General features: G+C 42.4%; 1 protein-coding gene and 1 pseudogene across 5 annotated transcripts in view; both read left to right on the top strand.

The window, feature by feature from the left end:
- The first annotated feature begins 1638 nt into the window (after positions 1–1638).
- The window catches only part of NT5C2 (5'-nucleotidase, cytosolic II), a 95256-nt gene continuing 84075 nt past the window's right edge, over positions 1639–12819 (top strand). Inside the window, exon 1 of one of the 5 annotated variants that reach the window (XM_069566974.1) lies at positions 1639–1738. The gene's annotated coding sequence lies outside the window, so the exon portion shown is untranslated. The remainder of the gene's footprint in view (positions 1739–12819) is intronic. The other 4 variants (XM_069566973.1, XM_069566985.1, XM_069566983.1 and 1 more) reach the window with 4 other exon arrangements.
- Positions 9365–12040, top strand: LOC138427520 (non-POU domain-containing octamer-binding protein pseudogene; annotated as a pseudogene).

Genomic DNA, 12819 nt, shown 5'->3' with positions numbered 1-12819 from the left:
CTAGTTTGTTATCCCTTTATTTCCCATTTTTTTCCATTATTTCATCTAATTTTTTTTTCTGATTTTTTTTTCTTTTGGAAACAAAGTTCTTAATTACAAAAGTAATATAAACAATGTAGAAAATCTGGGAAGTTTACGAAAAAAGTATAAAGAAGAAACCGCCCTAATTCTTATCACTGAGAGAAAACCCCTATGAAAACCATACTCAATTACATATTTCCTTCTAGTCTTGGTGTGTATGTGTGTTTGCTTCCGTGCATACACTTCATTTTGATCACATTGCATATATATATATATATATATATTTGCTTAGTGCCATGATCTTTAGACACAAACTCTGGCCTTTTTCCATGTGCACTTGGTTTAAAAGTAGTGTCAGACTACCTTCAAACTCCTATTTCTTTTCCCCACATATCCTGAAAAATCCAACAGGTAAGAGGTCAGGGCCTGTCCTCAGCCGACCTGTACTGAAGTTGGCTCAAAAACACAAGAGAGGGTAGAAATATTCCAGCAGAGCATTTATTAAAAAATCTTGGAAGTTTTAGGTGACTGCAAGCTCAATGAGTTAATAGTGCAGGTGCCAAGAATTTTATTTCTTGACTGCAAGGCAATAAGCCCTACGAGGCCTGCTTTGCTCTGATGGTATCACAAACATTTGATTCAATCTTGGGCAACAGATTCTGAAGTAGCCACAATCAAACTGACCACGTGTGTGAGAAGAATAAGGACACAGACTCTCAAAATCAGGACAAAGGAAGAAACAATGGAAACAATGGGAGATACTAGTCTGGAAAAGAGAAGATCTTGGGCAGAAGTCTTCAAGTATCTGAAAAGCAGAAGGTGGGAGAGAGATTAGACCTGTTTGTTCTCTGAGGCTGCGAAGGATAGGACTTGGGTCAGAGAGTGGACGCTTAAGAAACACCTTCTAGCTGGTCAGAGCTGCTGAGGCTAAGGCTTTCTGTCATTGAGGAGCTTTCTTTCAGACCTGAGTTAGTTGGGGTAGGAGTTGATATAATAATTAACCTTTTTTTGAGGGTTATGTGCCAGGACTGTGCCGAGGACATTTCCTCTATTATCTTATTTCATTCTGTCATCATCCTAAGAGGTAGGCACTGTTGTTAAGGATGTATTAACACCTGTATTAAGGATGAGGGAAGTGGTATGATGAACTCAGGTATATCGCACAAGGTCACACAGTTGGCGAGCTGTGGAACCGAGACTCCAACCCTTTCTGACAAACCTCAAAGTCGTACTTTTAGTCATTATTGGGACTCAGGCGTAGTTTGGGCCAGAGGACTTTTTGAGGTCCTTTCGTCTGGAAGATTCTGTGAGTGGGAAAAACGGATGCCTCCACCCCGCTAAGGGTAAGCTTCGGAGTGTCAGTGAAGTATTCCAGGGCCCTGCAGAAGGCCTAGGGATGGAGACCTAAGGGACATGGAAGGGTTGTCAACGTGCGTCACTCCACAGCTCAGCAGCAGGCGATGTTCTGTTATTTGACTATCCCCAGGACCGCGCGAGGGACCGGGACGCAGGCCCGCCTCGCGCCCGCACTCCCGCAGCGTGGCCAGGGAGCGTCGCGGCGGCCGGGTTCTGCGGCGGAGCTGGAGGACGGAACAGCGCGCTGGTCCCTGGCAGGGCGCGAGCAGGGGGCGGGGCCGGGGCGGCGGGGGCGGGGAGAGCGCGCGCCCAGGAGGCTGCGGCAGTTGCGCGCTGGGATTGCTGCCGTGCGGCGGGACCGGTGAGTGCGGCGGGACCCGCGGGCGGGCGGGGAAGGAGCGGGCGGGCGAGGGAGCGAGGTAGGGTGCGCGGCAGAGCGCGCGACCTGGGCCAGGGTCCCCCACCTGTCCCCGCACCGGTCCTACTTGGCTGCTGCGCCCCTCAGGCCCCTCTGGTCTGAGTGCGCGCCGCGGACCCCGCACCCCAGATTCCGCACACCCCCAACCCCAGGTCGCGCCCTGCCTCAGCGCAGCCCCTTCCTCCGCGCCGCGGCGACACCCCCGGCCCCACGTCACGCTCGCGCCATTGTTCCCGGCCTTGGGCTCGCCGGGACCCGCCTTACTCTCTGAGCGCGGGCCCTAGCCTCCGCAGTCAGTCTTGCCGCGTTCCGGCCCGTTTCTCCGCTTTTCCTTCACGCTGGTGGTAGCCGCCATCCCACCTCTGGCGGACACCCCTTTACTCAGTTCAGCTTATTTTTTCCTGCCGACGCCTGGCTTCCTCCCGTCCGCACCCGACGCCTGCCTTTCCGCCAAGTTAATGGGCCTCCCCACCCCGTGCGCGTTCCCGGTCGACCCCCCGAGGAAGTAGCGGGCAGCTGTGTGTTAGGATGCAAGGTTGACTGCGTTGTAGCAAGAACCACCAGAAATTGCCAACTGAAAGCCCACATGCCAGTTTGGTCGTTTGCAGCACTTCCTGGAAAGCTCACTTCGAATTGCAAGCCGCCACGAAAAACGTGCTAGTTCTTTCCCAGTGGCTCTCGAGTCCGGGGCCAACTGTCTGGTGGCAGTGCATTCTTTTCCTGGGGACCCCTGAAGCCCTTGAGAGCCCAGAGTGAGATGCGAATCTGAGGCCTGAAGCTGTAGTTACAAGCATGACGTTTGGGGGCTTTGACTGTGGTAGGCCTTAGCTTTTAAAGGCAAGTAGGTAGAGTTGGGTGTCAGATGTGGCGAAGCTTTGGGCCCTTGTTTTGAGGATGCATGGTAAGTGCAGTGCTCCGCAGTCACCATTACAGGGTTGCTTTTGTGCGTGCGTGTGCGTGTCCCGATTCTTCATGATTGGACTTGTTTCATATTGTTTATATACTGTTCATTTTGCCTCTTAAAGCAGTAGATGCAAACTCTGGTAACTAATGTGAAAGAGTGCCATTTATCAGTTCAGTTCAGTCTCTCAGTCGTGTTCGACTCTTTGCGACCCCTTGAACCTCAGCACTCCAGGCCTCCCTGTCCACCAACTCCCGGAGTTCACCCAAACCCATGCCATTTGTCGTAGAACCGTAATGTTACTGAGGTCCTTTCAGATATTTATCTCGACACTTTTCAACATGGTTAGAATTTTTCCAGATGAAGGAATCCAGGCCTGAAGAGGTTAAGTTCAAGAAGACACAACTTGTAATTAAAAGCAGAACTCCACATGCTGGGCTGATGCTACTGTGCATAAACTTTATTTTGGAAATGCTTTTCTATTGCAGTATAAGCCACTACATTTTGGTATAGCTTGCTGCATTATTCTCATCAACCCAGAATTTAGATTTTAGAATTTAATGATCAACTAATCTGTAAAATGAGAGCGCCTAAGGAGATGCTCGGCAAGGGTTCATTCAGCTCCAAGATTTGATTCCATTGTTTGAAAATTTATAATTGGCTACAGGTTTCCAAAAGTTTATAATTGTAAGAAGATTTATATAGGTATTTACAAAGAGTATCTGCAAACCTCATTAGTATTTCAGGTTGTAGCTTCCTAAAGAAAGCCAGAGTAAGTGGAATGTTGGCTGAACATTCATCTGCCTCTAGGCTATTTCTAATTTCTACTGCTTAATGGGGTAAAGACGGGGCATAAAACTTGTTTTTAAAGTACATCTTTTTATTGCTTGTCTTTCTTACTGCAAAGCAAAATTTAATAGTTAAAAAATCCCCCAACTTTATCACATTATTTGTGACAAATATCTTTTATAGTTCTTTTATTTTTTTAAGATTTATTTATTTTTTGGCTGTGGTGGGTTTTCGTTGCTGTATGGGTTTTTCTCCAGCTGTGTCATACAGGGGCTACTCTCCAGTTCTGATGAGCAGCTTCTCTTGTTGTGGAGCACAACCACAGTGGACTTCACTAGTTGTGGCACGTGGGCTCAGTAGTTGCGGTGAACAGGGCTTAGTTACATTGAAGCACGTGGGATCTTCCCACGGGACCAGGGATCGAACCAGCGTCCCTTGCATTGAAGGGCAGATTCTTAACCACTGGACCACCAGGGATGCCCCTTTTCCAGTTTCTATGTAAATATAACTTTTAATGTAGTTATAATTCCTTTTACATATTTTAAATTTTGCACTTCCCCACATATCTGGATGTCATCCATGTATCTAGAGAATTCATGTACTTTTCTTTTGTGGAGGCTCCATAACAGGATTTTATGCCTAGTAGTCACTGGTGCCTGGCATATAGGCTCTCAGTAAATTTTTGTTGAATGAATGTAATATTTTGAGCTGCTTAGGCAACGTCTCGGAACACAAAATGTTAAATATCTCCAGGACATATTAAATGATGTATGAGCAGTTAAGGTGGTCAATACAAAGGCATTGAGCCAGGAGATGGCATCACATATGTTTAAGGGCCTAGGTTTTGGAGTCTGTGTTTGAGACCTGGCTTGCTATACCATTTATGCACCCTTGGAGAATTAACCTTAAGCGAACTTCACTCAGTTTCTCTCACCGTGAAAAAGGGAAAAAATAGAACAAATTTCACAGAGTTGTGTGGGTTCAATGGGATAATTCCATTGAAGTAACACTAGCACCCATTAAATTCTCTATAAATGTTAGCTATTACTGTGTGTATTTTGGGGGGTGGGTTCAAAATGGAGAGATTACTGTAGGTTGGTGGCATCAGGGAAAGCAGAAAGTGACACTTGAGAGTATGGAAAAAATGCAAAAGTGGATATATTGAAGGTTTGCTGAATAGATTGCTCTCACTAAAACAAAGAGTTTGGTAGATTAATAGTATGAAGTAAAACTGGAGAGAGAAATTCGAGTAAACTATTCACAAGATAGGTTACATGGGATTCTTGCAGATAGAGCAGAATTAATGAAGCAAGATAGCCCTTATTTACAAGTAGCTGGTGTTTGTTTCATTTTGAAAGTTTAGCCCTGAAAAAGTTACTTGTCTTAAGGAAATTGATAGCAAATTGTTATGGAGTGTTAAGTCCTTGTCATTTGAACAGAGTAAATGTTATGTTACTTTTTACCATTTGAAGCAATTACCTTAAAGCAAATATCATTTGAAATTTGTGTCCTATGATTGGTTACCAAAGTTTGCAGTGGCTGTTTTCCTTTTCATGAAAAAGAACTTTAGCAGTACCACGTCCCGCCCAGCCAGCAAAATGGCAAGCAGAGCAGCAAAATGACCCCCCATTTTGGTGAAACACAGAATCAGAATTAAATTGACTCAGTGTTGAACTATTTGTTCTTTTGTGTGTTTCTTTTGGTTGGAAAGCATTATCAAGAGTGTGAGATGAAAAAGCCTGCTGTGTCAGGGTCTCCTTGGAAAGAGAAGGTTGAAATCTGGTGCCTGAAGTTTAATGGTTGAATATATACTGTGGATTCCTTGTTCCCCGACCAGGGACTGACTCCGTGGCCCCTGCAGTGGAAGTGCAGAATCCTAACCACTGGACTGCCAGGGAAGTCCCTATTTATTTTATATGTACATATAAAATACATATATGTACATATAAAATATACATGCAAGTTCCAGAGGATAGTGGAGGACAGAGAAGCCTGGCATCCATGAGGTCCCAGAGAGTTGGACATGACTTAACAGCAGCAAAAATATACATATCAGCAAATTTGTTGGATATAGTAGGCCTGTCGTATCTGGCTGCAAATGGGGAAAAATCAGAAGGACTACTGTACTGTGCCATTTTATATAAGGAGTTTGAGCTCCTAATATCTGGGAATTTTGGTATCTGTGACGAGGGGGTGTGTGTCCTAGAACCAGCGCCCCCGTGGATTCTGAGGGACCACTGTGTTGGTATGTTTCCCTTTCAGATGTCCATGGAGTACATGTTTTTTAATGCTTCTTGGTTCAATTTAATGGGATTTCTTTAATATTTTAAATTTATTTAAAAATATGAAATATTTTAAAATACAGAATATAATGTAATCATCTTAATTACAGTTCATATTTAGTGTTTCTCCTCCCCCATATTAGCCCATGTTCTAATTGTGTAGTCTCTCTTTTCAATTTGCTGTGTTTTTCAAAGGGATAAAATTACCAATGCAGTTAAGGCTTGTATGAACCCTTGCTGATACTGTTGCTCTCTTTTGCCCTTCATGAATTTAGTAATTATTCCCATTATATTTGTATACTTTTACTAATATGTGCGTATCCATAGAAGGGTATATGCTCTTGTTTAATGTGTTACGCACATGATTCTCTTGTTTAATGTACTATGCACAATAAAAAACTTGTTTTTGATTCATTGTCTATATTTTTGAAGATATTTTATGTTAAAGCATTGATGAAAGAAGCTCATATGAAGATTTTTTCAATTTTTTGATTGGTTTATTTGGCGTGCTGGGTCTTCATTGCTGTGCTTGGGCTTTCTCTAGTTGTGGCGAGCTGGGGCTCCTCTCTAGTGGTACAAATGCTTCTTGTTGCGGTGGCTTCTTTTGTTGCAGAGAGCATGCTCAGTAGTTGCAGCACACTGGCTTAGTTGCCGCATGGCATATGGAAACTTCCTGGACCAGGGATCGAAATGTTGTCCCCTTCATTGGCAGGCGAACTCTTAATCACTGGACCACCAGGGAAGTCCCCATATGAAGATTTTGGAGGGAGTATGTTTTTTGGAGTGGGGCTATGTTTGACTTCTAGCCGAGCCTGTGTTTCTAGGTCTATCCCAATATTGAGGCTGTTCTTTTTAAAATTTATTTTATCGATGTGCATTGATTTATAGCATTATATAAGTTTCACGAATATAGTATTTCCAATTCTGTATACACTTTGCTCACCACCAAAAATGTAGTGTCCATCGATCACCTTTACCCATTTCCCTTTTCCTCTGCCACTGCCCCGTGGTCACTAGTACTCTTTTCTATCTGTGTTTTTGTTTGAGTTGGTTTATTTATTGTTTGTTTATTAGTTTTTTATAGTCCACATATGAGTGAAATCATATGGTATTTGTCTTTCTCCATCTGGCTTGTTTCACTTAGCATAATATCCTTGATGTCCATCAGTGTTAGTGCACGTGTCAAGATTTCATTGTCTCATGACTGAGTACTATTCCATTGTGTATATATGTATTATATACCACATCTTTTCATCCATTGATTGCAATCCTGGCTATTGTGAATAATACCAGAATGAATATAGGGGTGTGCATGTATCTTTTTTCGGATTAGTGTTTTCATATTCTTTGGATAAATATCCTTAGAAGCCGGATCATATGGTAGTTCTGTTCTTAATTTTTTGAGGGATGTTCATACTGTCTTCCATAGTGGCTGTACCAATTTATGTTTCCACCAACAGTATATGAGGGTTCCTTCTCTCCACATCCTCACCAGCACTTGTTATTTCTTGTTTGTTTGGTTTTTTTTTGATAATAACTTTTCTGCCAGATAAACAGTGATATCTCCTTGTGGTTTTAATTTGCATTTCCCTAATAATTAGTGATGTTGTTTAACATAGTTTTTGCTGCATATCCATGTTGATAGATATATCTTTAGTTCGTTCATCTTAATTGCTCTATAATACTGCATTATGTGGATAATCCAGTTTGTTTATGAATATGTAGGGGTTTCTGCCTTTTTTGCTATTGTTAACCGTGCTGTAATAAACATTCTTTGACGTGTCATGTTATTTACAGATGTGGGAGAGAATTCTAAGCCTAGGGAATTCTTAGGTTGTAGAGTATGAGGTGGAGAAGGCAATGGCACCCCACTCCAGTACTCTTGCCTGGAAAATCCCATGGACGGAGGAGCCTGGTAGGCTGCAGTCCATGGGATCGCTGAGAGTTGGGCATGACTGAGCGACTTCACTTTCACTTTTCACTTTCAGGATCTTCACCTTTATTAGATAGGGCTGAATTATTTTCCAAAGTACTAAACAGGAAATACCTATCAGCAAGTTGTGAGAGTTCTCATTTTGCCATATCCTTGCAAACATGGATATTGTCAGACTCTTCAATTTTAAAATCAAGCTCAATTCATTTTAACTTGCTTTTCTGTTTATTGTAATGATTTATTCTGTTTGCATCCATTTATTGTAAGATTTTTCTTCTCTGTAATTGCTGTTCATATCCTTCATTCTTTTTTTTCTGTTGGCTTATTTTCTTTTCCATCATTAGTTTGCAGCTGCTTATCTCTACTTTATACTAATACTGTCCCTGTTATGATATTACAATGTCCTCTCAGTGTTTGATTGCTCTTTACTTTTTGTTGTGCATGAGTTTTACATTTAAAAAAAAATATGTTTATTTGATTTATTTATTTGGCTACACTGGGTCTTAGTTGTGGCAAAGTGTTAACAACTGGTGAATCCAGGTGAAAGGTGTAAGTGTATTCGTTGAGCTACCACTGTACTTTTCTGTAGGACTGAAAATTTTCAAATAAAAAGTTGGAATAAAAATGTAAAACTTAAAAAAAAAAAAACAACCTGTAAACTTGGGCTTCCAAGGTAGCTCAGTGGTGAAGAATTTGACCAGGGATCAAATCCAGGGCCCTGGAGGGTTCCTTTCTTTCCACATCCTCACCAGCACTTGTTATTTCTTGTTGTTGTTGTTGTTGTTTTTTTGATAATAACTTTTCTGTCAGGTGAGCAGTGATATCTCTTTGTGGTTTTAGTTTGCATTTCCCTAATGACTAGTGATGGTGTTTAACATTGTTTTTGCCCTGACCAGGGATCGAATCCAGGGCCCCTGCATTGGGAACTTGGAGTCTTAGTCACAACCCCCAGGGAAGTCCCAAGTTTTACATTAAAAAAAAATTTATTTGTTTATTAATTTTTGACTGTGCTAGGTCTTTGTTAATGTGTGGACTTTCTCTAGTCGTGGAGAGCAGCACCTGCTCTCTATCGTGGTACACAGGCTTCTCATTGCAGCGGCTTCTTGTTGCCGAGCACAGGCTCTGGGGCATGCGGGCTTCAGGAGTTGCGTCACACGGGCTCAGTGGCTGCGCGGGGCTCCTGGGCTCGATAGTTCTGACTCAGTAGCTGTGGCGCACTGACTTAGTCACGCTGCCGTATGTGGGGTCTTCCCTGATCAGCATATGTCCTGCATCAGCAGGCAGATTCTTTGCCACTGAGACACCTGGGAAGCCCAAGTTTTAGTTCTTTTTAAGTTTTACATTTTTATTCCAACTTTTTATTTGAAAAATTTCAGCCCTACAGAAAAGTGCAGTGAATACACTTACACCTTTCACCTGGATTCACCAGTTGTTAACACTGCCATGTTTGTTTTCTTTCATATACAGATTTTTTTCTCTAAACCGTTTAAAAGTAAGTTGTAGACATCATGGCACTTCGTCTCGCAAAAGATATATTAATCCTTAAATATCCTAAAAGCAATTTGGCCTGTAAACCTACAGTATAATTATCACATTTAATATGAATACAATATACTCTAATACAATATAATGCAATATAATCTAATATACAGTATTCACAAAGAGTGAGAACAGCCACCCAGATTTGCACAGTCTGGCTCCTTTGAGTATGAGTATGCCATGCGCTGGAAGGCACTTACTGAGGTGGAAAAGCAGCAGCAGGACCAAGTGGACCGAGACATCAAGGAAGCTCGTGAGAAGATGGAGATGGAGGCTGCTCGCCATGAGCACCAGGTCATGCTAATGAGGCAGGATTTGATGAGGCGTCAAAAAGAACTTCGGAGGATGGAAGAGCTGCACAATCAAGAAATGCAAAAACGAAAGCAGCTGGAGCTCAGGCAGGAGGAGGAGCGCAGATGCCGTGAGGAAGAGATATTGCGGCAACAAGAGGAAATGATGCCACGACAGCAGGAAGGATTCGAGGGAACCTTCCCTGATGCGACAGAGCAAGAGATATGGATGGGTCAGATGGCTGTGGGAGGTACTATGGGCATAAGCAACAGAGGTGCCATGCCCCCTGCTCCTGGGCCAGCTGGCACCCCAGCTCCTCCAGGACCAGCCACTATGGTGCCAGATGGAGCCTTGGGATTGACCCCACCAACAACTGAACGTTTTGGCCAGGCTGCTACAATGGGAGGAATTGGAGCAATTGGTGGAACCCCTCCTGCATTCAACCGTGCAGCTCCTGGAGCTGAATTTGCTCCAAACGAACGTCGCCAATACTAATAAAATTGCAGTGTCTAGTTTCCCAAAACTCTTAAAAGAAGGACCCTTTTTGGACTTAGCTGAATTCTACTCTGGAAAAGTGTTAGGGATTCCTCCCAATAGTTTAGGTCTTCCCTGCTTGTAGTACTCTAGGGAGTATGTTGGAGGCAGAGGGTAAGGGAGGGGTGATATTTAACAAATCAGCTCTATGTGGTATATTCTTTCACTAATCAATTCTGTGTGGTGCATTCCGAAAATCTCGTGTGATTGTTGAGAGCGTGCGAGGGCCAGGGAGCCATGGCAAAATGGATCCAGTTAGAGCCCCATTAATCTTAATCATTCCACTCTGTCCACCCTGTTCTGTTTGCTTTCTTGTTCTTACACCCCCTCCCCCGCCCCCCCCCAAGTCGGTAAAGAATCTGCCTGCAATGCTGGAGACCTGGGTTCGATTTCTGGGTCAGGAAGATCCCCTGGAGAAGGAAATGACAACCCACTCCAGTATTCTTGCCTGGAGAATTGCGTAGATAGAGGAGCCTGGCAGGCTACAGTCCATGGGGTCACAAGAGTCGGACACGACTTAGTGCACTGTCTCTGTCTCTCTCTCATACAGTGCGTATTAAAAATTTCTCAGTTGTCCCAGTAATGACGTTTATAGTTATTCTTCAGCCCCATCCCTGGTTCACGATCATGAGTTGCATTAGTTACCATGTCCCTTTAGTTACCTTTAATCCACAACAGAGCCCCAGATTTTTGTTTGTTTTCATAATATTGGTGATATTTGAAGAGTCTAGGTCAGTTGTTTTATAGAATGTCCCTCAATTTGGATTTGTCTGATCATTTCCTTGGGTATTTAAATTCAGACCAAATGTTTTTGGCAGGTATAAACTATAAATTTTAACCTAGTCAAATTTGTCCATTTTTTTCTTTATGGTTTGTGTTTATCATCCAAGAAAGTCTTCTCCACCTTGATGTCATAAGGCTTTTCATCATTTTTTATTTTTTAAAAGTTATATGGTTTTGCTTTTTTTATATTTAGGCTTAGATGTTATTTTTTCTGCTTTAATGTGTTCAATTAGCATTTGTGTTACACATTCTTTTTCTGCCATTGTGTTTGTTATGAAATTACTCTGCAAATTCTAAAGACTGCATGGCTTTTGTTGTGCACTAAATTGTGAAAATTTTGCATTATCTGAACCGTGCTAAATGTGTAGAGGTTGAAACAGCTCAATTATTCTGTATGACAATTGTGAACATTTTAAGATGTGTTTTTAGGAGTTTCAGCATGATATCTTGCTGTAAATAACATGAAGATATAACATTGGAATCTTTCACAAATCTGAAATCAGTGAATGCTGTATTCTTAGCCTTAAATTATTGACTTTTGCAATAGGTTTGATGAAGTAATCCTAGGAGGAATTGAGAGCTTTCAGGAAAGAAAGAAACCGATAGACAGTAGGTTATATTTAGGATACTTAGATTGACATGAAAAAATGTGTGAAATTGTATAGCCTTTGGCATTTAATTGGCACTCTGAAGTTTGGACTCTAAAAGTAGAAACCTACTATAACATTCCTTCAAACATAAAGTATTTATTACATTGTGCAGAAGTCATAAGTATGAAACATTGTGGTCTCTAGTACTATAAGTATAATTTATCATGCACTGTGTGCGAGCCACTGTTCTTAGTATGTTGCACTTATTGATGCATTAAATCCTTGTTCAAACTAACCATTTTGGAGTAGAAAAAAACTGAGGTGATTGTATAATTTGCTCAGTTTCAGAACTAATAAGCATTTGAACCAAGTTTTAAGCTTGGTCAGAATGGCTCCAGAATCTGCACTCCTTACTACAAGTTTGTTTCTATAATCTTGGTCAAATTATTTAACTTCTCTATGCTGTTTTCTTCTTCGCATAATGAAGATAATGGTACCTAATTCATATGGTTGTTGTGAAAAGTCAGATAAAATATGTATAGAGCTTAGACTAATACATGAAAAAAAAGTGAGCACTAAATAAATGTTTTATTGTTGTTTAGTTGCTAAGTTGTGTCCAACTCTTTTGTGACCTCATGGACTGTAGCCTGCCAGGCTCCTCTGTCTGTGGGATTTCCCAGGCGAGAGTACAGGAGTGGGTTGCCATTTCTTTTTCCTAAGGATCTTCCCCACTCAGGGATCGAACCCATGTCTCCTGCATTGGCAGGTGAATCTTTACTTCTGAGCCACTGGGGAAGTTAGCTAATATTATGTTAGCATTACTAAAACATTGAATTTATACATAGCTCTGAATTTAAAAAAAATTGTTTATTTTTTTGGCTGCATTGGGTCTTCCTTGCTGCCTGACGGCTACTCATTGCAGTGGCTTCACTTGTTGCGGAGCACCAGCTCTAGGGAGCATGCTGCGGCTGCTGCTGCTAAGTCGCTTCAGTCGTGTCCGACTCTGTGCGACCCCATAGATGGCAGCCCACCAGGCTCCCCCATCCCTGGATTCTCCAGGCAGGAACACTGGAGTGGGTTGCCGTTTCCCAGGGAGCATGGGCTTCAGTAACTGTGGCGCATAGGCTCAGTTGCTCTGCTGCATGTGGGGTCTCCACAGACTAGCGGTTGAATCTGTGTCCCCTGCATTGGAAGGCTGATCTTAACCACTAGACTCCCAGGGAAGTCCCATATCTCCGAATTTTCATCAAATAAGTGAACTAAGCCATATATATGAATGTATATAATAAAAAAGTAGAACTATCATAGTGATTATTGCGGTGCCCAGGCTCCAGAGTGCTCAGGCTCAGTAGCTGCTCCTCTTAGGCCTAGTTGCCCTGCAG

This window comes from Ovis canadensis, chromosome 22 (assembly GCF_042477335.2).
Source record: "Ovis canadensis isolate MfBH-ARS-UI-01 breed Bighorn chromosome 22, ARS-UI_OviCan_v2, whole genome shotgun sequence".
In the NCBI taxonomy this organism is placed as follows: Eukaryota; Metazoa; Chordata; class Mammalia; order Artiodactyla; family Bovidae; genus Ovis; species Ovis canadensis.
The sequence above is the reverse complement of the archived record's forward strand: the minus strand, read 5'-3'. Positions and strand labels throughout refer to the sequence as shown.